The 22,645-nt window shown below is 41.0% G+C and overlaps 1 protein-coding gene across 1 annotated transcript in view; it reads right to left on the minus strand.

Annotated features, from left to right (window-relative positions):
- The window catches only part of znf1035 (zinc finger protein 1035), a 31,318-nt gene extending 25,760 nt beyond the window's left edge, over nucleotides 1–5,558 (minus strand). The window contains exon 1 of the mRNA XM_038285483.1: nucleotides 5,000–5,558. The gene's annotated coding sequence lies outside the window, so the exon portion shown is untranslated. The remainder of the gene's footprint in view (nucleotides 1–4,999) is intronic.
- Nucleotides 5,559–22,645: the final 17,087 nt, after the last annotated feature.

Genomic DNA, 22,645 nt, shown 5'->3' on the forward strand with positions numbered 1-22,645 from the left:
TGTGGCTGCGTTGACCCTGGACCTCAGAAAACACAATGGACCAACACCAGCAGATGACATGGCACCCCAAACCATCACTGACTGTGGAAACTTTACACTGGACTTCAAGCAACGTGGATGAAGTGCCTCTCTTCTTTTCCTCCAGACTCTGGGACCTTGATTTCCAAAGGAAATGCAAAATTTACTTTCATCAGAGAACATGACTTTGGACCACTCACCAGCAGTCCAGTCCTGTTTCTCTTTAGCCCAGGCAAGACGCTTCTGACGCTGTCCGTGGTTCAAGAGTGGCTTGACACAAGGAATGCGACAGCAGAAACCCATGTCTTTCATACGTCTGTGTGTGGTGGTTCTTGAAGCACTCACTCCAGCTGCAGTCCACTCTTTGTGAATCTCCCCCACATTTTTGAATGGGTTTTGTTTCACAATCCTCTCCAGGGTGCGGTTATCTCTCTTGCTTGTACACTTTTTTCGACCACATCTTTTCCTTCCCTTCGCCTCTCTATTAATGTGCTTGGACACTGAGCTCTGTGAACAGCCAGCCTCTTTAGCGATGACCTTTTGTGTCTTGCCCTCCTTGTGCAAGGTGTCGATGGTCGTCTTTTGGACAACTGTCAAGTCAGCAGTCTTCCCCATGATTGTGTAGCCTATAGAACTAGACTGAAAGACCATTTAAAGGCTTTTGCAGGTGGTTTGAGTTAATTAGCTGATTAGAGTGTGGCACCAGGGGCCATCAATTTTGAACCTTTTCACAATATTCTAATTTTCTGATATGATGAATTTGAGATTTTCATTTGTTGTCATTTGTAATCATCAAAATTAAACAAAATAAACATCTGAAATATATGAGTTTGTATCTAATGTATGAATATAATATACAAGTTTCACTTTTTAAATGGAATTACTGAAATCAATCTACTTTTTCATGATATTCTAATTTTATGACCAGCACCTGTACATGACATGGAGATGACTTGTTGACTCCACATTGCCCATGTCTGATTAAAACATGTGGATCTAGAACTGCACAAACGACCCATGCCACAGAGCTAGCTATCCCTTCTTCAACTAATTAAGCTATTAATCTTTTACATTTATTCTAGGAGCAGTATAATTTTACGAAGTAAATTGCTGACTGGTGTGTCATGGTTGATGCATTAGGATGACATTAGTCTTGGTAAAATGACGAATAACCAAGATGGTGCCTTGGGGAGGAAGACTCGGCTGCTGTGGCCATATAGAGAGCACACGCTAGACACATATTACACTAAAAGGAAAGTCAGGGGGGCATTGCTCTTTGCTACTGGATTGCATCATCTTAATGAGCAAGGAGTTCTGGTAAAAAAAAAACAATCCTCTTAAGAAGCATCAGCATAGTTTACTGAGCAGGAGGGTCTGTCTCCTGCTGAGGCTGTTTGCAGGACAGAGCAGATCCAAAATCAGACGGCCTACTGGCCACCTAAACCCTTTTTTACCAACCCTTTTTTAAGATGGACAGAAGAACAAGAATAAAAATGGTGCGGGTCAGTCAGATACTTTGTGTTACACACACCACACACATACATTGATGACACCATGTACTTGATACAGGGCGTAATGTGGCCCAACACTTTGCCACTAAAATGGTTCAAACTCCTATGGGAAGGCTTTCTATGTGGCTTTGAGGATATGCTCATGGGAAGATATCATGGCTCTTTAAGGAGAAAGTTTGTGAGATTGGGCTCTAATAACAAAAGGACGGACTCAGAGTCTAAAATTTCTTTTTTCTATTACCATTCTTAAAAGTCAGTACAATGGTCTAATTTCTGCAAAATTTCAATGAGTTTATGCTTTTATGCATAAATAGGCTGGGGACAACCCTCTAACCTTATTTAGTTAAACTGATTGCTATAACACATAGCTTGCATAAAACTCTACAAGATCCGATGGCATTTTTTCACACTACACATATAGAGGGTGCGTTGCTTTGTTTTAACACAGTGCATTGTGTGAAAACAAGCAGGGTGGGGAATGTGTTTGTTGCTCAAAGAAAATCACTGTTTCACTTTACCCGTTTTGTGTACTGTGAAGCTCCCGCCAATGGTAAAGTACTCCAGTTTGTAGAGATACTTTTAAAGATTGCGCATGACCGAGTCTTCCCTGCTTGCTATGCATGCAATGCGTTTTTCAGAAAAACCTATACTGAGAACAAAAATTCAGGTTTACCAGGAGATTCCGAAAACTTTCTTTACGAAGATTTCCATAGCTGAATTGTTCAACTTTGTCACGTTTCTCTTCCTGCTTAATTCAAGCCACTTGAAACAATATGCTTCATAGACCAAAATGGAACAGGGTTCTACCTAAACTAGAGCTACGCAAGCAAGGTTTTACCTGCCCATGCATTTTAATGATGTGCAACTACCACAACTTTATACGACGAAGCTATATCACCATTTCAGATTCAAGGGCGCTGAACCTGGTCTCATAGGTTGTGTGTTTGGGACAATTATTCAAAATACTGTAATTTTTCTATTTATGTCCCCTGCGAGATCCGTGGTTCCCAACCCTAGTCCTCAGGGCCCTACATGTTTTAGATACGCCTCTGTGCCAGCACACCTGATTTAAATAAGAGCCCCCCCCCCTACAATCAAAGGCTGCAGAAGCTTGTTAATCACCCAGTCTTTTCTGGTGTGCTGCAACAGTAACACCTAAAACACGCGGCTCCCGTAGGAGACAGAGTGGGGAACACCTCAGCTAGATGGAAAATGGAATTTCAACATCTATATAAAACACACAAACAGATTACTAAAAATTGTGCTATATCCCTCCAACACCCCTACATGAGCAGATCTTTGAAACATGGGCATGCCTAGGGTTGAACAATTTTTTTTTGACTCAACTTTTCATTAGGCATGTAGATGTTTGATTCCAGGGTTTCAATGTTGTCAACTTTTTTTATTTTGGACAAGATGCCAATATTGTGATTTTGAGTATTGATCAATACCGATAAAATCCTGATACGATATCAGAATACTTTATATACACTTACATTGTGTTAGAAAAAAACTGTATCAAAGTACATTACTGACATTGAGACCAATTGACAACAACAAAAAGTATGACACCTGAACCATATTATATAAACAGAAGAGAGGTGGAGTGTTTCTACCAGCTTGCTTATATTGGATTTTGTAAATGCAAGTAGGTATATTCTATGCAATTTTGGCTGACAGACCAATTTACGATATCAACATCTGTTCAAGACATCCCTACTCACAATGAGCAACCTCACACACAGGTGAATACATATGCTGTCAGCAGACAAGAACCATAGCTTTTACCAAATATATTTGGAGAAGAAACCGTGCAAGGAGCCCATCTAGACTCGTTTCTTTCCCCTTGTAACAATAATGGGTAAGCTCATCCGATGATGCCATGGCAGTGTGGAAAACTTGGAAAAGGTACACTCAACTATAAAGGATTAAAGCTGTGAGACAATATTCACAAACTGTAAGAAACTTGTATTCTGCAGTGGTTGCCTCCACTTCCAATTTATTAATACCGTCCAATGGAAACTCCATTTTAATAAAAAATCATGTGACTGAAACCCACCTATTACATGTCTCACCTGCCAAAGCGAAAATGTGACGTGGGTTACATGGTGGTAAAGGAAGAAGAAAGAGATGACTGGAGCAGGGCAACATAATAAATAACAATTAATTAAATAATCTGCTGATCATTTACAACTTTGTGTCAAAAAAATGTTGACCCCGACCGTGGAATACATTTATATCAAACCATTAAGCTGAGGACGATTCTCCAGGTCATAGTCATTCCATAAATGGATTTTTTTATTTTTGAACTTTCACAGAATCAAACTATTAAGTGATTTTGTGCTTCTATCTATCTATCTATCTATCTATCTATCTATCTATCTATCTATCTATCTATCTATCTGTGTGTGTTTATAAACCACAGAGAAAACTACAAGTAAACAACATACTCATCCTTCCCCATAAAAGAAAAGGCATATGTGGAGCCATCTATACCATCTTTGAGAAACATTTCAAGAGTCTCAGATTAAACTACAATGTCCGAAAATTTATACTCCAAGACTTAACAATCGAAAAAGTCAGCGTAAAAGCAATAGCCAATAAAAATCGTGTGCATCATTATTCTGATTTCACCAATGCATATACACAGAATAACTATATGTAGCTTACAATATCCTGCAGTATTTTCATGGGAAACAATAGTATTTTTATTGTTTAGGTATATGTAGTAACAGTCCTTTGGTTAATATTTTTTTGACAGTGATTTAATGCACTGGTAAGATTGGTAAGACATTCACATTCAGCAGCTCAGTGTTGCTGTTACTACTGAGATAAAGAGAAAAATAAAACACTAACAAAACATAGAAATGCCTTGAATAACACCTAAACAACATTTAAAAGTCAAAGATTTAATAACAGCTTTCAGGACAAAATTTTGTCCTTGTGGATTGTATTTTAAATTTATTGAGTTTATGTTTTGAAACAATACAGCCTTGGTTGTGTGAGGCATACCTCTTCTGTGGTATACTTTTTCTCAAATCACAACTAAATAAGACACCTTCAAAGTGTATTCAAACATCATAATGCCAATTGATTAAAACAATTTATGTTGTAATAATAGTTTAGTGCAACAAAAAGGGCATATCACCTCACAAAAATAAATAAATAGTGAATCTCATCTATGATCCCAGGCTCTGTGACCGTGTAGCAGCCCTATGGTTGCTCACATCTTGCTTGTCATGGTCAAAAGCTGTGGTAATAGCCAGCCTGGACAGGTGACCACAGAACCAGCAGTATGCAAAAGCTTGATTAGTAAAACAAGCAACGTAGAGTTTTGTGACTCTAGCCACGTGTTTGATAATCCTACATTCATGTTAGCAGCTACCCAGCTCAAAGTTAGCTTACTACCTAGCATGCTACTAGCTAGCTGTAACAGAGCAGCTAACTGCTTGTTTAGCAGGAGCTCTTACCACATCACGCATCCACGGTGCTCTTCACTCTGCAGCTGGGTGTCCTTTAAGGGTTTATCAGCTTTAACCCTTCTTTTTGAATCGATCTCGAAATAGACATTTACAACGTTGCTTTTCCAAAAAAAAAAAAAAAAAAAAAAAGCAGCCGTCCTTTCAAGTCTCCCTTCTTTCTCACTGAATCAGCCAGGAAACTGTCGTTTACCCTTTTAATATAATTAATCCCGAACCTTTTAGTCACCATCAGACACCAAAGCGTGCCCCTTTTTCCCCCCCTGTTAGTCGAGGGACATATAAGCTAATAAGTAGCCCGACTGCAGGGCTAGCTGTAGATCCGCATTCTCTGTCACCATTTGCGTATTTACGAACAATGCGCACGGACTTTTGCGCACGTTACACAACCGACCCCAGACAACCAATGGCAAGGTGCTGGGACGCCAAGAACGCCCGCCTCCTAAAGCTCTCCCGGTTCCGGGCGGGCTGGGCAGTGGCGCGGGTCCCTCCTCCTTGCGTGCGGAGGCACACATGCGGTGCAGCTCGGAGTGACTGTGACTCCCCAGATCACTGAAGCCCTCCTCTGTATACCCTTAAACCAGCCCTGTGTCTATACTGCACCAGAGACACAAAGTCCACCGGTCGACTTGTGCTGGAGGCGGTACTTAAAGGGTTAAGTTGCTCTCAACCATTTTGTGTGCAGGACTCATGAAATGGCACCCCCTCTCTGGATCTCTTCTGAAAATCACTCAGGGCATCTAGGCATTGTCAAGGACTGGATTGATAAGAACAAATAAAAAAGCAAATGGTGAAGAGACTTAAGAACACTCCTCACAAATGAAAAGAATACAAAAAACTGCACCACACTGATTTTACACAAGGACCAGGTATGGTGTTGTAGATTCTAGACGATCTGGTACATTTAAACTTATACTTTAGGATTTTGCTCTTCTTCCCCCTTTTTTGGATAAAGCACAGCTGGATGAACACATGCCATACCTCTACCAAACAATCCATATGTTCCTGTTAAACCTAGAGGAGTGGGATTATATTGCAGCTAAGAGGTCTGTGTTCATAGTTCTATTTATACAGGAAACCTTGTTAGAGGCATTTTGTCATAAAAAGACAAAAGGAAAATAAAAAATTGTATTAATAAATGCCCCACAGTCCACTCCTGACGCCCTGTGGTTCTTCTGGTGCCAGGCTGGTGGGGGGAGGGGTTGCACAGCTCCCCTCTGGAACGATGCATCATGGTTCCCTCCTTCCAGAGGCACATGTGCTCTGCAGCCCTCAGTGACGCAGATTCCATTTGTCAGTGAACTCCTTACAGGGTCTACATGGGTTCAGTGACTGCAGTCTCGGAGGCACCAGGACTAGCTGGCTGCTTTTTGTGTGTGAAAATCCAGCATTTAAAGGGTTAAGTGGCTCACAACCATTTTGTGAGCTGGTCTTGCCATAAAATGGTGGCTCCCTTTCTAGTGCCGGTCTACTTGAAAACCCCTCCAGTGGAGTAGGGATGTGCAAGGAATGCATTAGGGAAAATATATGAGAAAAAAAAAAAATCAAAAAGCCTCTTTTTTCTTAACAGAACTCATTTGGCTTTAGTTTGTACATATTTGCACACCATTTTCAGCCCACAATGACAAGATAACAGTGATCAACTCTGGATCTTAAGAATAAAAAAAACTGCTTTTCAAACTGACCTTTATTTATTTATTTTTTTTTTTATCAAGGGAGACCATTTAAGCAAAAGTATTTTCATGCGTTCTCCAAGAGGAATAAGATAATGGTCTAGTGATAAGAAGCAAGTCGGTTGATTACATTCAAACTTGCTCCAGTAGTCTATATACTAAGAAATTAAGACCTGAGGTCTGGACATTTATATGTCTGTATCCATGTAAATACAGAGTCTGTTTCTGTTTTATCCAAGTGACCCACTTTAGGGGTATTTGTCAGACGAAGGAAAAAGAGGACATTGAATTCCACCCACCACAGTGTTGTGTGGTTCTCTCTGCTCCTGGGTGGTTGGGGAGAGCCTGTCTCAGGCATCCCCTTTGAAAGCTGCACAATGGTACCTTCCTTATAGAGGGCATACAAGGATTGCAGAGTGCCGACAGTGACTCCTTGGCTCAATGTGGTCCTCTGGGTGTCCAGTGCTCTCCCTTGCCCCTTTCCTAATCACCCTGTCTCTATTTGCTCCTGTAACTTCAGTCTCTGGACACAAAAACTGACTTGTCTGTCCTTATGGCATTTAAAGGGTTAACTTGCACACCACCATTTTGTTGACAGGACTTGCCATAAAATGGCGCACGTTTCTCGGTCTGTCAGAAATCCCCCACAGTGCAATGGGCATGTGAAAAAACACAGGATCACATAAAAAGAAAGGTTACTGAAGGAATACCAACTTATAGCCTTACTCATAGCAATCAGAACGTGTAGATATGCTTTAAGTTCTGCAACCAAATGGCTCTAAATTCCCACCAATTATCGTCTTGCCTTGGACCTGATGATCCTGTAACAAAGTAGAGGAGGCTAGTGAACTGCCTTTTCACTACCAAAAACTCAATGCATTTAGGCTTAAAGGTATAGTGGAGGATGTTCTTTTCTTCAGGTGCATAAAAAAAATAAGTGGTCCCCCTTTTTGTCATCACTCTGGTGATATGTTTCTGTCAGGCACTTTTAAACAGAGTGCACGAGGACAAATGGGCTCATGCATGCTCTCACACACGTTTAATAGGCGGTCCTTAAATAGGGGTTCCCTCTCGGGAGCAGGTACAGGATTGTGCATGTACTTTTTTTGTTAAGTGGAGACGGTGGGTCTTTTCAAATAGTCGCAAAATTCCTACACTGTGCCTTTAAATGTAGCAGTTTGAACAATTAGAAAACTTGAATTGTTAGGACTTGGGTCCTAAAGGTCTAGTTTATCGATTGATAAACCAGACCTTTTTACACATTCTAATGTTATTAAAAAAGGTTGTAAAAGTTAAAACTATGCCCCAGATCTTGGAATTGACAAATTATTAGTAATTCAAAAATCGAATATTCTAAAATCCTAAATTGAGTGGAGAAACAAGCCCCCCCTCCCAAAAAAATACTTTTGAAACTCACATCACAGAACACTTTACCAACTGTCCTAAAGGACAGCCTCATTTAAGTTACATTATAACCTCGTTATAAAGCTCAATTTTTGAAACCGGGCTTCATTGGCAAAAGTTGCTAAATGTTTTGCTAATGAATACTCAAAGGAATAATTAGGTTACCTGGATGTATATGTATGTATACAAAGTGCCCATTGTAACAACTGGGGTTTAAAAGTCCTCCTCCTCTTGTAGCATTGAACAAATGCAGAAGAAAGTTCTTAAGACGCTTCTGGCCTTTAACAGGGGCTACACACTGGTTTAGTAGGACTGTTGCTTTGAAAAAAGATGGTCCAGGGCTTGGGCATTGGCCTTGTGTCTTTTCAGGACTGAATTTGCAGGTTCTCCCCATGCAAACATGATCTCCTTCAGTGTGTGTTGCGCGTTTACCCTGTTCATTGACCTATGATTGATCAAATTACAAAAAAACAAGCCAATTATCAACTGCCGCTTTTCTAAATAAACTGCTTAATAAACTTAATTCAGGTCTACATTGTTATTGTGGTTTTACCATTAGGAACTGTTAGTCAAACTGGCAGCCAAGGGGAATCAGACTGGCCTCAGACGAATTACTGCAGTAGTGCATTCAAGGTGGATAATGGTACAAGCCCGATTTTTAGAACTATCTTGGCTGAGGTTCCAAGCAAGACAAGGTAAGCACAAAATGCTATTTCAGAAGACTGTATTACATAACAAGTTGAGTCACTCCATTGACTCTTTTACAAGATTGAGACCCCATACACGAAAACTCAGGACAAAAACTAAGTTTATTCCAAGCAATAAAGAAAATAGAAGGGCTGAAATTGCTGAAAGCTTTGTGGTTCTAATGGCTGCTCAAATCTACCAATGAACACCAAAGCAATGGCAGGGGAAGCTTAAAATTGAAAAGCGATTAATAAATCAATATGGATTTCAAGTGCTGGTGTATATTAGGAAAATTATGCTTAATTGGATCAATTGGACGTGATCCTCAGGATCAGACTGGTGTGTAATAAAAGGGGGAGTGGCCTCAAATCAGTAACTACAATACTGGATTTAAGAATGGATAATGGTGATTTGTTCCTATCTTTCCACTGTCAGTAAGCTTACTTTGACAGAAAAAAAAACACATCATAGTTTATAATTCTGTTGAGGATATCTTACCAACCAAAGAGTTATTTATTCAACTGTTAAATTATTGTTCTGTTCTAATATTAACCTTCTGTTTTTATAAAGTCTTTGTAACATGCGGTCATATACGCATGCGATTATTGCGTATATGACCACTATAAAAAGCTAGCCTGGGGTGCTACTAGCTTCAACTCATAACATGTAAACTCGTTTGACACTGCTTTATGGCTTGCCATGCTGTTGGTAAAGTGTTCTGTGATGTGAGTTTCAAAAGTATTGTTTTTGGGAGGCGGGGCTTGTTTTTCAACTCAGTTTACAATTTTAGAACATTAAATTTTTGAATTACTAATAGTTTGTTAATTCCAAGATCTGCGGCATAGTTTTAACTTTTACAACCTTTTTTAATAACATTAGAATGTGTAAAAAGGTCTGGTTTTTCAATCGACAAAGTAGACCTTTGCCATGCAGTCTGGTTTCCGGCCACTCCGTAGCACTGAAACAGCACTCATCAAAATCACCAATTACCTCCTTATGGCATCTGATTCTGGACTACTCACCATCCTCATCCTCCTCGACCTGAGTGCAGCCTTCGACACCTAGGCCGTTTCTCAATATGTGTTCTTGAGCGTTCTCGTGTGCTTGTGTACTCGTGATACGTCATCAGCCTCAGCCCGAGTACCGTTCCAATTCTCGAGAACGCCAGATCGAGAACGCATCGAATCCCCGGATGTTGTTCTCACCCCGCCCTCTTTATCGAGCATGCATCAGAGCAGACTTGTGCGTTCTTCAGACTGACCGCTTCCCCAGAATACCCCGCGGCCGCAGCTTGATTCGAGACAGCGCTCACAGTGTTAAGTTAAACATTCCCTTTTCTGCTGCTGTTGTTCTTCAAAAGTACGTTTTGAAATCGTTTGAGGCGATAACATTATACATTTAAGCCTCCCTGTGTGGTCTGTTTACAGAGTTAGTGTGAAAAAAAAAAAAAAAAGTCCGACGTTGAGCGGACCAGAGTGACCAGCAGACCTCCGAGGGTAACCGCAGCCAGGGCTAAATTTACCCCGTCTGTAGTGCACCTCTCTCGGTCTAGTTATGTGTGAACTACCGCTCGTTCTGATGGCGTTTTTTTGCGGTTCGGTAATTTTTTTTGTTTTTTAAGCTTTAGAAATTAAAAATATTGTTTTCAAAATGTTTTGTGTAGGGAATAGTTTTGACTGTTAAAGAAATGCTAAACAACGTTGCCTGTGATGACGTCACAAGTACGCATCTGCTCCAATACACATACGTGCTTGCGTGCTCGCGTTCTCGTCAAGTCCGATCTTCCTGCGTTCTCGCCAAGAACGGACTTGACGAGAACGCGAGTACGTTTTCGCGTTCTCGTGAATTGAGAAACGCCCCATCTGTCACACCACCCTCCTCAGACGGCTTTCTTCCATTGGCATCACTAACACTCCGTACGACTGGTTTATTTCCTATTTTTCTGACCGCACTCAGTTCATTCAACTGAAGACCCTCAAATCAACCCCCTACCCAGTCACCTCAGGTGTGCCCTAGGGCTCTGTCCTGTGCCCCCTGCTCTTCATCATCCATCTCCTTCCCCTTGGCAATATCTTCAGCAAATTTAACATCCACTTCCATTGCTATGCCGATGACACCCAGGTCTACCTCACCACGCAACCATCGTCCTCTCTTCTGCCCGCCTCCCTCACAAATTGCATCTGCGAATTAAAAGCCTGGTTCACCAACAACTTCCTTCAATTAAACAGTAGTAAAACTGAGGTGCTCCTCATTGGCACCAAATCAACTCTTTCCAAAACCGACAGTTTCCAAGTTACTATTGATAGTTCCTCCATCTCGCCCTCCCCCCGGGTTAAGAGTCTGGGTGTCATCCTCGATAGCATACTATCTTTCCAATCCCATATAAATAACATTACCCGGTCTGCCTATTTCCACTTAAGAAACATCAACCGCCTCCGTCCCTCCCTTACCCCGCACACTACTGCCATACTTGGGCACAGCCTTATCACCTCCCGACTAGATTACTGCAACTCCCTCCTCTTTGGACTTCCTCAGAAATCAATCCACAAACTACAAATGGTCCAGAACTCAGCTGCTCGCATCATAACAAGAACTCCCTCTATCCACCACATCACTCCGGTCCTTTGACAGCTCCACTGGCTCCCCGTACAGTTCTGCATTCACTATAAAATTATCATGGTGACAATCAAGGCACTTCACCAACTTGCCCCCCCATATCTGTCAGACCTCCTGCATGTTCCCACCCCCTCCCTTGCTCTTAGATCCTCATCTGCTTTACACCTGTCTGTCCCTTCCGCCTGTCTCACCACCATGGGGAGCAGAGCATTCAGCCGCTCTGCCCCCCGCCTCTGGAACTCTCTACCACCCCAACTTAGAAACACGGACTCAATTCTCCATTTTAAAATGCAACTCAAACCTCATGCGTATTCTCTTTAAATATCAATTTCACTGTCACAGCCTCTTTATTTTTTAAATGTTTTTTATTTTGTTGCTGACATTGTGTTTTTATGCTTTTGTACGGTGACCTTGAGTGTCCATAAAGTCGCCTTTTTAAATTAAATGTATTATTATAATTATTATGCTCTCCTATGCTTTTTGACCTGCTTATCCGGAAAAGGGTCAACCAAGTCCTTGCTCCACCTCAGGAAGACAGAGTTCAGTGGAAATATCAACATGTTTATATCATGCAAAAATCTATTTGCATTATATAATCAATTTGCTTCTAACCCTGTTAAAAATGATATTCCTTGATACATTCATGTCTAAGTAATCTTCATTAGTTCTCCTTTCTGAGCAGCAGTACCTCCCCGTCTTGTGAAAAACTAGTAGTGATAACTACCCTACATAGACAAGTGTTAACCCACCCCTTTAAGGAAATGCCTATCTTCATTGTGCTGTGCCTGTATTACATAGAAATGGCAATTTTCTCCAATTGGGGAGAGGCGATGTGAGGCAGAGGGCGATGAGTCTGATTTAAGTTGAGTTGAAGTATTCTATTTAGCAGATAATCTACACAGGGACAACAAGTATTCTTTTTTTTTTAGTTATGGAATTTTGATTTTGGCCTTGAGAGAGGTCCTGGATGTAGTTCAGCCTTCAGAAGGTAAAAGGGGCTCACAACAACAAACAAAAGGCAGTGGGGATGATAACACCATGGCAGAGCCATGCAACATTTGGAAAATGCACCATTGCAAGAGCTCTGTCAGGTGCAGTGGAATTTCAAGCAAAGATCCCGGCAGAAGAGTGTGAGTAAAGCGGGATAAAGTTGGCGAACTGTACACCGCTCTAGAGCTAAAGCACACCAGAGCTGGGCAGAGGCAGCAGATGGTCAAACCAGGCCCTAGAACTTAACTAAGGAGATCAAAGGAGGACAGCAACAATTTTGTGCAAGATGCAGAGCAAATAAGAGTGGCAAATTTTGAAAGCTAACTAAAGAGGATGAATGCTTTCATAATAATTTTAAGTGTTAAATTAACACAGCTTTTCTAAAGGCCACCTACGAATCTCTAAAAAGCATTCCTTACTTCCTCCTGTCTGAACATTTGTTTCTGTGTTAACTATTGATTGAAAAAAAAAAAAAAAGCACCCAGATGGGTAAAGGCAGCTTCCCTTTGAAGGAAAGTGTTCGTCTTCCAAGTTGGAAGAAAATAACTAGCATTTAAAATGAAATACTCCGTAACACTAAAGGCATTATTTCATCATCAATATGCCAATATACTCTATTCTTGGAAAAGCTTAAAAAAGTATGATATAGGAGCTTTAAAGGTATACCAAAAACCTTGTTTGGTGGCCATTCTTGAACTCCAATTAGAGCCATGTTATAAACATCTGTCAAGTTTTGCTTTTCTGAATGTAGGCCTTTAAATGTTTATATTCTCTCCTCTTTTGAGTGATTTCTGCTTGATGAAGGAGACAGTTTGTTTCTTAAGTTATATGTGAACCCTCGTCAGTTAACATTCTTACCAGCATACCCAAAACAAAAATATCTTAATGGAATAGCATATGCATAACAGAAAAGAGAGGTTTAAGAATGCCTACATTCTCCAAACTGCTATAGAATTTTATGCTTTATAGATGTGTGTTTGGATCATTCATTTTTGATGAGCACCCCCAGGAATTTGGTACTGCTGACCACCTCTACAGCCGAGCAGAAAAGAGAGGTTATAGTATGCATGTCCATACTGCTATCGAATTACATGCTTGATGGATGTGTGTTTGGATCGATGGGCAAGAGTGAATGGTTTTAGAATTTACATGCGCAGTGGAAGGACAACTTCAGATGTTAGCATTTGTGATACTTGCTAGCTGATAAAGATATTGAAGAGTCTCAAGCTTCTTTCTCATTGAAATTAGCAGGTTAACAGGTTTTTCAAACACGGGTAACCCGCCAACATTCGGCACTTGGATCCCTTCCCAAAGCTTCTTTCTCATTGAAATTAGCAGGTTAACAGGTTTTTCAAACACGGGTAACCCGCCAACATTCGGCACTTGGATCCCTTCCCAATTGCCCTGTTGGCAAGCTGCTTGGCCTGTGTCCCCCACTCGCTGGGTTAGTGTTGATGTGTCCTCAGAGCAACAGAAGTCAGTGTTAGTAAGTAAACATTGGAGAGCAATATGGAAGGGAGACAGGATAAAGTAAGTGATCTTTATTATTTGGCTTTTTTATCTTTCCGAATCCCTCTTACCAATGCTGAACCATGTTTTTTGACTGAAAGCAGTTGTTTTAGCTTGTTAGATCAGATGCAATTGATGCGATGTTGTGAAGCACATTTGTTGCACTCAATGGTATCATGTAAATAAGTGGGTGGACCTGGGTCTGATGTTTCCACTGTATGCCGATCAGAGCGGAGATGTTTGAAGGCGATTTTAACCTGGGTCACTTGCCGAGTCGTTTGACATGGGATGCAAGACTAAAAAGGTAAGCTAAATAAAAAGCAATAAAAACATTTGCTTGACTGATAGGATTGTTGCAGTGATCTGCCAATACTTTTGAATCAGAACACTAGGGATTGACTTATGAGCAGATTTCATATCTCATGCCAGTAATGTCAAACATCTTTTGTTACCATGAAATGCTGACTACCCATAACAGCCTGATCCTGAACGTAAAGATGAAGAGAAGATCATCATCGACTTCAGGAAGAACCGGCCGAACCACACTCTACTACCCATCAACAGCTCAGCTGTAGACGAGGTCAGCAGCACAACAACCTAACCTGGACAAACACTTCCTCACTGGTCAAAAGGGCATGGAGGCGCTTGTACTTCCTTTGGAGGATGAGGGGAACCCACCTACCCCAACCCACCCTCACGATCTTCTACAGAAGCACCATAGAGAGCATTCTGACCAGTTGTCTCACTGTATGATGTGGAGGATGCAGCACCTTAGAGTGGAAGAAGAGTGGGGAGAATAGCAGAGAGGATCATCAGTGCTCCACTCCCCTCTGTAAAAGAGATTTCATTCCAGTGCTGCATGTCTCAAGCCCGTAACATCATCAGCGACCACCTCACACCCCCACCTTAAGCTGTTCTTACTGCTACCCTCTGGGAAGAGGCTTCTCAGCATTGGATGCATGACCAGCAGATTCTGCTGCAGCTTTTTCCCTGCGGCCATAAGACTGTTGAAAACTAATCAAATCACAAATCGAGACGCTGCATCACATTGTAGAAATCAAACTTGCACTACATGGTGAATCATCAAAACAGAACTCAACTCTGTGTTTGTACTGCAATTTGCACCATATATATTTATTTATTTTTGCACTGCTCTGAACCTTCCACATAAATGGCTTTTGTGTCTCCTACACTGTTTACATTTTGATCCCTGCTGCACTTCATTAATGGAAATGTTCATTTCACTGCTAAGTTGCTGCGCATTCGCTGTCGAAAAGCTGTCCGTATCAAAAATGTGTTTTGTATAAAATCTGTGTATACAAAATGAAGTCCAGGATTGAGCTGGCTTGGACGTCTTTTTCGGATGCCCCCTGGATGCCTTCCTTGGGAGGTCTCCCAGGCATGTCCCACCGCGAGTAGGCCAAGGGGAAAACCAAGAACATGCTGGAGGGACTAGAGCCCCATTTACACTACCCTCTGAAAAACTGATATGTGCTGAGCTTGGATCAGTTAACAGTGCGGCGCTCTGTTCCTTAAGACTATTTACACCCAATGCTAGCACAGTTCCTTGTCTCCTAGTGACAATCTATGGTACTACTGCTCTCTAAAGGTAAACAACCAAATCAACATGGCGGCACCCGTAACACTCAGGAAGTTTGCCGAGAGCCAGGCGAAGAAGGCCGACTTTGTTTGAATCGGCTTTTGGGAAGTGGATACGACAAATTATAGTCTAATCAGGGCTTAAAGATGCAGGAAACAACAATGAATGTTGAGGTTCATTACACTGCTAGGCAGAGTCATCACTGGAAATCATGTGGCACGGTAAGAAAGCTAGTATTTTTATGAATGTCTTGAAGGACTTTAAGGAGATGATAAGGCTCATGCGCTCATTGTTATATGACAACTGAGCCAGAACTAAACTGCTTCAAGCCCTACTGTTGAATTAGTACCATGTTAGCGCAGTTCAGTTGTGCGTGCCATTTACACTCAACAGCTATCTCAGTTACCGTGCTTGGACCGAGCATGGTAACTGCTCTCTAGGCTGGCCTAGGAATACCTCAGGCTTCCCCCAGCAGAGCTGTGGGTGTCTACGGAGACTAAGGTCTTGGTGTCACTTATGAGACTGCTGCCCCTGCGACCCAGTCCTGGATGAAGCGAGAGACAATGACTATGAATATGTACAGAAAGTGATTAAGCAGTACAACAAACTTTCCCCGTGTACATGTGAAAATTCTCCATAATCCTTGTCATGGTAACAACGAAACAGGCTTAAATTCAAAAGCAGCCGACTTTCACATTTTCAACAACTATCCAGGTGTTCTTGAAGACTTCTAAATAGGTGTTGAAATTTCTTTAGAAAACCCCCCAAAAACTCAGTGGCCACGGCAGACTTTTTGAAGACAGGGCGAATAAAAAAAGGCACATATAGCATGTCATCATTGTGCAGGGCAGTTTAACAAGTTTTGGCTTCTGAGAGGGCACTTTGGCATGTGCCTAGACTCCAGAGAGTGCACTTGAGCACAGATTTTGCCTTCCAAGACAGCACTTTAACAAGCATTATAGTTCTGAGGAGGGAATTTTGGCACACTTTTTTCAAGGGGTGAGAGCCCCCCCGGTGCACGCCACTGCCGGTTGCCTTATAATTGAAGCCTATTTTGCAGTTTCCAAACAAAAAATTCAGGTTTTCAAAAGTAAGGATTAAGTCATTTTACTTGATTTATATATCCAACGATAACTGAGAATTGGTTCAGCAGAAACAATGTTTGGAAAACTGGTCTGAGCCTTTTAGTTGATCAATGGCCAGCAAAAGCTAACGGTAGTCGTAAAAACTGTTTATTTCACTGCCCTTTGCTATGGCTCACACCTTTTTACATCAAGTGCTTTTGGCAGAAAAAATAGAGTACTGCATTTGGTTTAGTGGCCTGTTCCATAGCCACATGTAGCAGGTTAAGAACAGTAGGGTTAGCATCTAAGTCAATCCTGCTACTTACCTTTCTGTACTGCCAGCTCCATTGTGGATTAAACAGTCACTGAAGGACATGGCCTGCTTTAGTTGCCAACATGTAAATGGTCAGTTTGTTTGAAAAGGAGCTAGTCTCTGTGCCCAATGGTATCCCCATTCCCCCAACATAAACCAAACAAAAAAACTAAAATATTCATATTTTTTAAATTAACATTTTTTTTATAACCGAAGGCAATGGCGTGTATAACAGTAAGTGATATGCACCCACTAATTTGCAAAGGAATTAACCATTGCTTAGTACTCAGTTTCTGGTCATAACTACATAAAAATGGACTCATGGATTCACAGAATGCATGAATTCCAGTTGGCTCAGGCAAATGGCGAACTGTAGCTTAATAACAAAACATATTAACACAACAGAAAACCCCTCACAAAGCTATGCATATTTACCTTGATAACCTACACTAACCCCTTCAATGGGTAATAAAATGGGGCCACTTACCCTTCTGTCTTGTGGTCTGTTGCCTCTGCTTTCAAACTTGTTCCAAGGGCCTTTTATCAGACCTTATAAAACAAAATATCAGACAGCCTCTCTAAAACTAGTCAAAATCCAAATTCTTGTTGCCTCTTTCCACTACAACTGCTCATCCCAGCTTCAATTAAAATTTTGCCAAGTCAGTTTGGAATCGTCTAGGATTAGTCATTAATTCTTTTTGTGATGATATATCGAAATAAGGGACTGTGCCATTAGATAAGTGTCGTACTTAAAGCCAAAGATTCCTATACCAAAGTTTTTTTTCATGGTCCTAAATGTTTTAGGTATTTCACTGCCTCCAGACACCTGACTTTAATAAATGGCTGATTAACTGGCATCTGAACCTTTTGGTGGCTGCTAAGGTGGAATTCCAAATATTTGATGCTAAAAAAATATTTGATATTGTGGGCCAGACCAGGGAAGCATCTAAAAAAAAAAGTAGGACAGTGACATGGACAAAGTCTGAAAAACACATATGCTACATTCACAATGCAAGCAAATCCAATGCAAATTGTTTCTTTTTGTGTCCATACGTGACTCAGACTTTTTCATTGCAGTCACAGCTGCCATGTTTCAGTCCCAAAAAATGTGATAAGGCCATTTGCATATGTGGTACTACTACAAATGCAATAGTTTTTAAAGCATCAGTACTCTGAACAGTCATATCGCATTCATTATTCATTCATACAACCTCCTCTCCCAGCACAGCAGTCAGTGCTCCAGACAAAGACCTTGTATATATTTTTGCTCTGTTTTAATGTAATCATATCATTGTTTACCAACTTTTAATGATAAGTTAGAGATACAGCCATCTGTTATTACTTCCCTATACAGTGCTCCGCAATGTGATGTCTACTTTATTCTGCAAGTCCAGGAATTGTTGGAGTGGTAAAATGTTTAGATTGAGGTTCAATTGTGGTCGCATTTATGCAGTAGTCTGAAAAACTAAAGGGTTGGTTATACTCCTTGCAGCAGTGTGTCACAGTGAGCTTGTCGCAGACCTTTTTGATGTATGCCCAGTATTTAAGCATGGTCTGCTTTATGTTATTCAACGCCACAACGCAGGGATAATCACGAACTAGCTGAGGGTCTAAATATGGCAGAGGCGGGGAAGGAGTGGGGGGAAGTTTGTGCGACAATGGAGGGACATGAGGTGAAAAAGAGCGGGGATCCAGGTGGAAAAAGGGTCCCAGCGTTCTCGCGAACCTCGCTCTTCTAGCTGATCCAACTTCATTAGTCGTTTTCCGCAATGTTGGTCATACAAACAAAACAAGCCAGTAAGGTACCAAACAGGAAATATGCATAGGGCAGAGCGGATGTAGATTTGACCAACAAGATGCCTTCTGTCTGCGGTCACCTATAATTTTGGAGAGGTGCAGCAGAGTGTCTGCGGCAGGGGTGAAGGCACATTTGCATTCACTGCGACACACATGCAGACGACCTGGTTTCCGACTATGAATCAGCCTTAAGCAGGAAAGAAATCTGAATTGATTATCAAGAACTGCAGTGTAAACATAGCCTTATGCTACGTTCAGACTGCAAGCAATGTAAGCAGCAAAAAGGTTCTGCTGCTTCATTTTTGATGCTGGTACGCATTAAGGTCTGAGGCGCTTCAAGAGCAGCTTTGAAGCTCTTGAGGAGCGTCCAGTGTGTCCAGATGTGTCTGATGCTTCAGTGTGCAATGGCAGCGAGAGTCTTTGCTATATTTGGTGTAATAAGTTGGTAAAAAGTAGTTTTAATATGTTTTTAAGAAAGAAAGTCCACCTGATAACTTTATCAAGATTACGATCCTGCCATCAAATATATCGCTGTCGAAGCAGCTCACTCCCATACACTGGCGGTAATTTGTCCCTGGAAATCCCCTTCAACAGCAGCCTCTGGCCCAGTCGCGTCTTTGGGGTTTTCCGCTACTGTTCGCGGCAGCTGGAGGGCGTTTTTCATGTACATAATCCAAACTGTAGGCAGCAGAAAAAAAGCGAACATATTTTTCCAGCAGGTTTCTACACTTTAAGTTAATTTATGCGTGAATAAACTGTTTAAGTGGATTGATCATAACGATCTGCATAAGCAGTGCTGCATCTGTCTCTCTGCCAGCTCCTCTGGTCGATGTGGCACGTCGAACAGCAAAAGTTCAATTATTCCAACTCAAGCAGCTGCTGCCTTTGCATCGCTTCCCGTGCATCAGATGTTCAGGAGCTCACAAGGTGCTGCTTCAGCTGCTCAGACGCACTGCTCCTGTTGCTCGAAATGCGCTGCGTGACCTTTTGCGGCGCATTTAACATTGACTTTGCATGTAAACCACCTGCTTCTGCTGCCTCTATTGCGTGCGGTCTGAACAAACTGTCTCACTAGTTAAAACCTCTTAACACCCACCTAATTTGAAGTAATCTCACCTATTTTGTATACCCAAATGGAAAAGCAAAGAACTGAGGAACTGTTAGCCCAAATTACATGTGTGATACATCATTTAAAACGAACTGAAAATTTACAGGTGCTGGTCATAAAATTAGAATATCATGAAAAAGTAGATTGATTTCAGTAATTCCATTTAAAAAGTGAAACTTGTATATTATATTCATACATTACATACAAACTCATATATTTCAGATGTTTATTTTGTTTAATTTTGATGATTACAAATGACAACAAATGAAAATCTCAAATTCATCATATCAGAAAATTAGAATATTACTGAAGACCAATAAAAACAAAGGATTTATAGAAATGTTGGCCAACTGAAAAGTATGAACATGAAAAGTATGAGCATGTACAGCACTCAGTATTTAGTTGGGCCTCCTTTGGCCTGTATTACTGCAGCAATGCGGCGTGGCATGGAGTCGATCAGTCTGTGGCACTGCTCAGGTGTTATGATAGCCCAGGTTGCTCTAATAGTGGCTTTTAGCTCTTCTGAATTGTTGGGTCTGGTGTATTGCATCTTCTTCTTCACAATACCCCATAGATTTTCTATGGGGTTAAGGTCAGGAGAGTTTGCTGGCCAATTAAGAACAGGGATACCATGGTCCTTCAACCAGGTACTGGTAGCTTTGGCAGTGTGTGCAGGTGCCAAGTCCTGTTGGAAAATGAAATCTGCATCTCCAAAAAGTTGGTCAGCTGCAGGAAGCATGAAGTGCTCTAAAACTTCCTGGTATGTGGCTGCGTTGACCCTGGACCTCGGAAAACACAATGGACCAACACCAGCAGATGACATGGCACCCCAAACCATCACTGACTGTGGAAACTTTACACTGGACTTCAAGCAACGTGGATGAAGTGCCTCTCTTCTTTTCCTCCAGACTCTGGGACCTTGATTTCCAAAGGAAATGCAAAATTTACTTTCATCAGAGAACATGACTTTGGACCACTCACCAGCAGTCCAGTCCTGTTTCTCTTTAGCCCAGGCAAGACGCTTCTGACGCTGTCTGTGGTTCAAGAGTGGCTTGACACAAGGAATGCGACAGCAGAAACCCATGTCTTTCATACGTCTGTGTGTGGTGGTTCTTGAAGCACTCACTCCAGCTGCAGTCCACTCTTTGTGAATCTCCCCCACATTTTTGAAGGGGTTTTGTTTCACAATCCTCTCCAGGGTGCGGTTATCTCTGTTGCTTGTACACTTTTTTCGACCACATCTTTTCCTTCCCTTCGCCTCTCTATTAATGTACTTGGACACTGAGCTCTGTGAACAGCCAGCCTCTTTAGCGATGACCTTTTGTGTCTTGCCCTCCTTGTGCAACGTGTCGATGGTCGTCTTTTGGACAACTGTCAAGTCAGCAGTCTTCCCCATGATTGTGTAGCCTATAGAACTAGACTGAAAGACCATTTAAAGGCTTTTGCAGGTGGTTTGAGTTAATTAGCTGATTAGAGTGTGGCACCAGGGGCCATCAATTTTGAACCTTTTCACAATATTCTAATTTTCTGATATGATGAATTTGAGATTTTCATTTGTTGTCATTTGTAATCATCAAAATTAAACCAAATAAACATCTGAAATATATGAGTTTGTATGTAATGTATGAATATAATATACAAGTTTCACTTTTTAAATGGAATTACTGAAATCAATCTACTTTTTCATGATATTCTAATTTTATGACCAGCACCTGTAAATGGAAATAGCGTGACTAAAACATGACATGACTCAAGGTTGTTTTTTTTTCTTGAAAATATGTCTTTTTTGAACAGCAGTAATAAAGACATGCTTAAGAATATGCATGTCTCATCACAAATGCAGGTAATTTCAGTCCTCTAACTACAACAGTTCCAGAGCTGTGGGGCTTTGAACTTTTGGTGCCACCAGCGTCTCCAAATCTCTCCAAATGTGCCAGATTGTGCCAAATGCTTTTACTTAACTATTTGACCCATAGAATAACACTGATGCATTTTGATGACCACAAAACATTTATGTATTTTTTTTCCAGTTTTTTCAGAATCTTTGTATATAACGAAAGGTAACATCTATAAACCTAAAATAACAAAAATATAAAGAAAACAAAAAAGTGAATCTGCTGCTTTTCAAGCTTAAATAAGCTCCAGTGCCTTTTCTGGGCTATATTTTGTTTTCTTTTCAGCCTTAGGCATTCTAATAATACAAAATCAGCATACAAGCTTCATAAATATTGGCGCGTTGTTAGTAAACAGCTTCAAAACTGTGCGCACTGATCCAGGCTCAGCAGTGTTTTTTTTTTTTATTCTTACGCAAGCCGATAATACCAGAGAAAGACACTTTTGTCTTGCAGGTAAGAAGACGATGTAAAAAAAAAACAAACCAAACATTGCAGACAAACCTTGAGGAAGTAAGTCTTCTTAGAAATTCATTAAGCATGACCAGCTAACTTTCTGACGTCAAAAAACTGATGTTATGTGGCGATTTTCTCATCATGGAATGTTTCTATTATGAATGCCGTATTGCTTTTAATCTGTGGACCCTTATAGATTAATAGAGTATAAACAATTGAAGATTGGATTTATAAAATCGCTTATGGGCGCCTTCAAAGGTAGGTTTTCATGGCTGCTTTGTCATGTTTACATTTCGACATGCTGCTATATCTGTGTTAATTGTGCTCTGGTGCTTGCTGTGTACATAAAACAAACTTAGTGATTGAATTGTGGAGAATCGAAGCTTTCCAACAATGTTTAACAGCCACAGTTTGCATCTCCCGTTTCGCACATTAATCCTTGTTTGCAAAAGCCATAAAAAAAACTTCAAGCATGCGTGAAATCTATTTTAGCAAATTTAAGGAATTTTTTTTTATGTGGCCGTTTCC

This window comes from Cyprinodon tularosa, unplaced genomic scaffold, assembly GCF_016077235.1.
Source record: "Cyprinodon tularosa strain WSP-4 unplaced genomic scaffold, ASM1607723v1 ctg210, whole genome shotgun sequence".
NCBI lineage: Eukaryota > Metazoa > Chordata > Actinopteri > Cyprinodontiformes > Cyprinodontidae > Cyprinodon > Cyprinodon tularosa.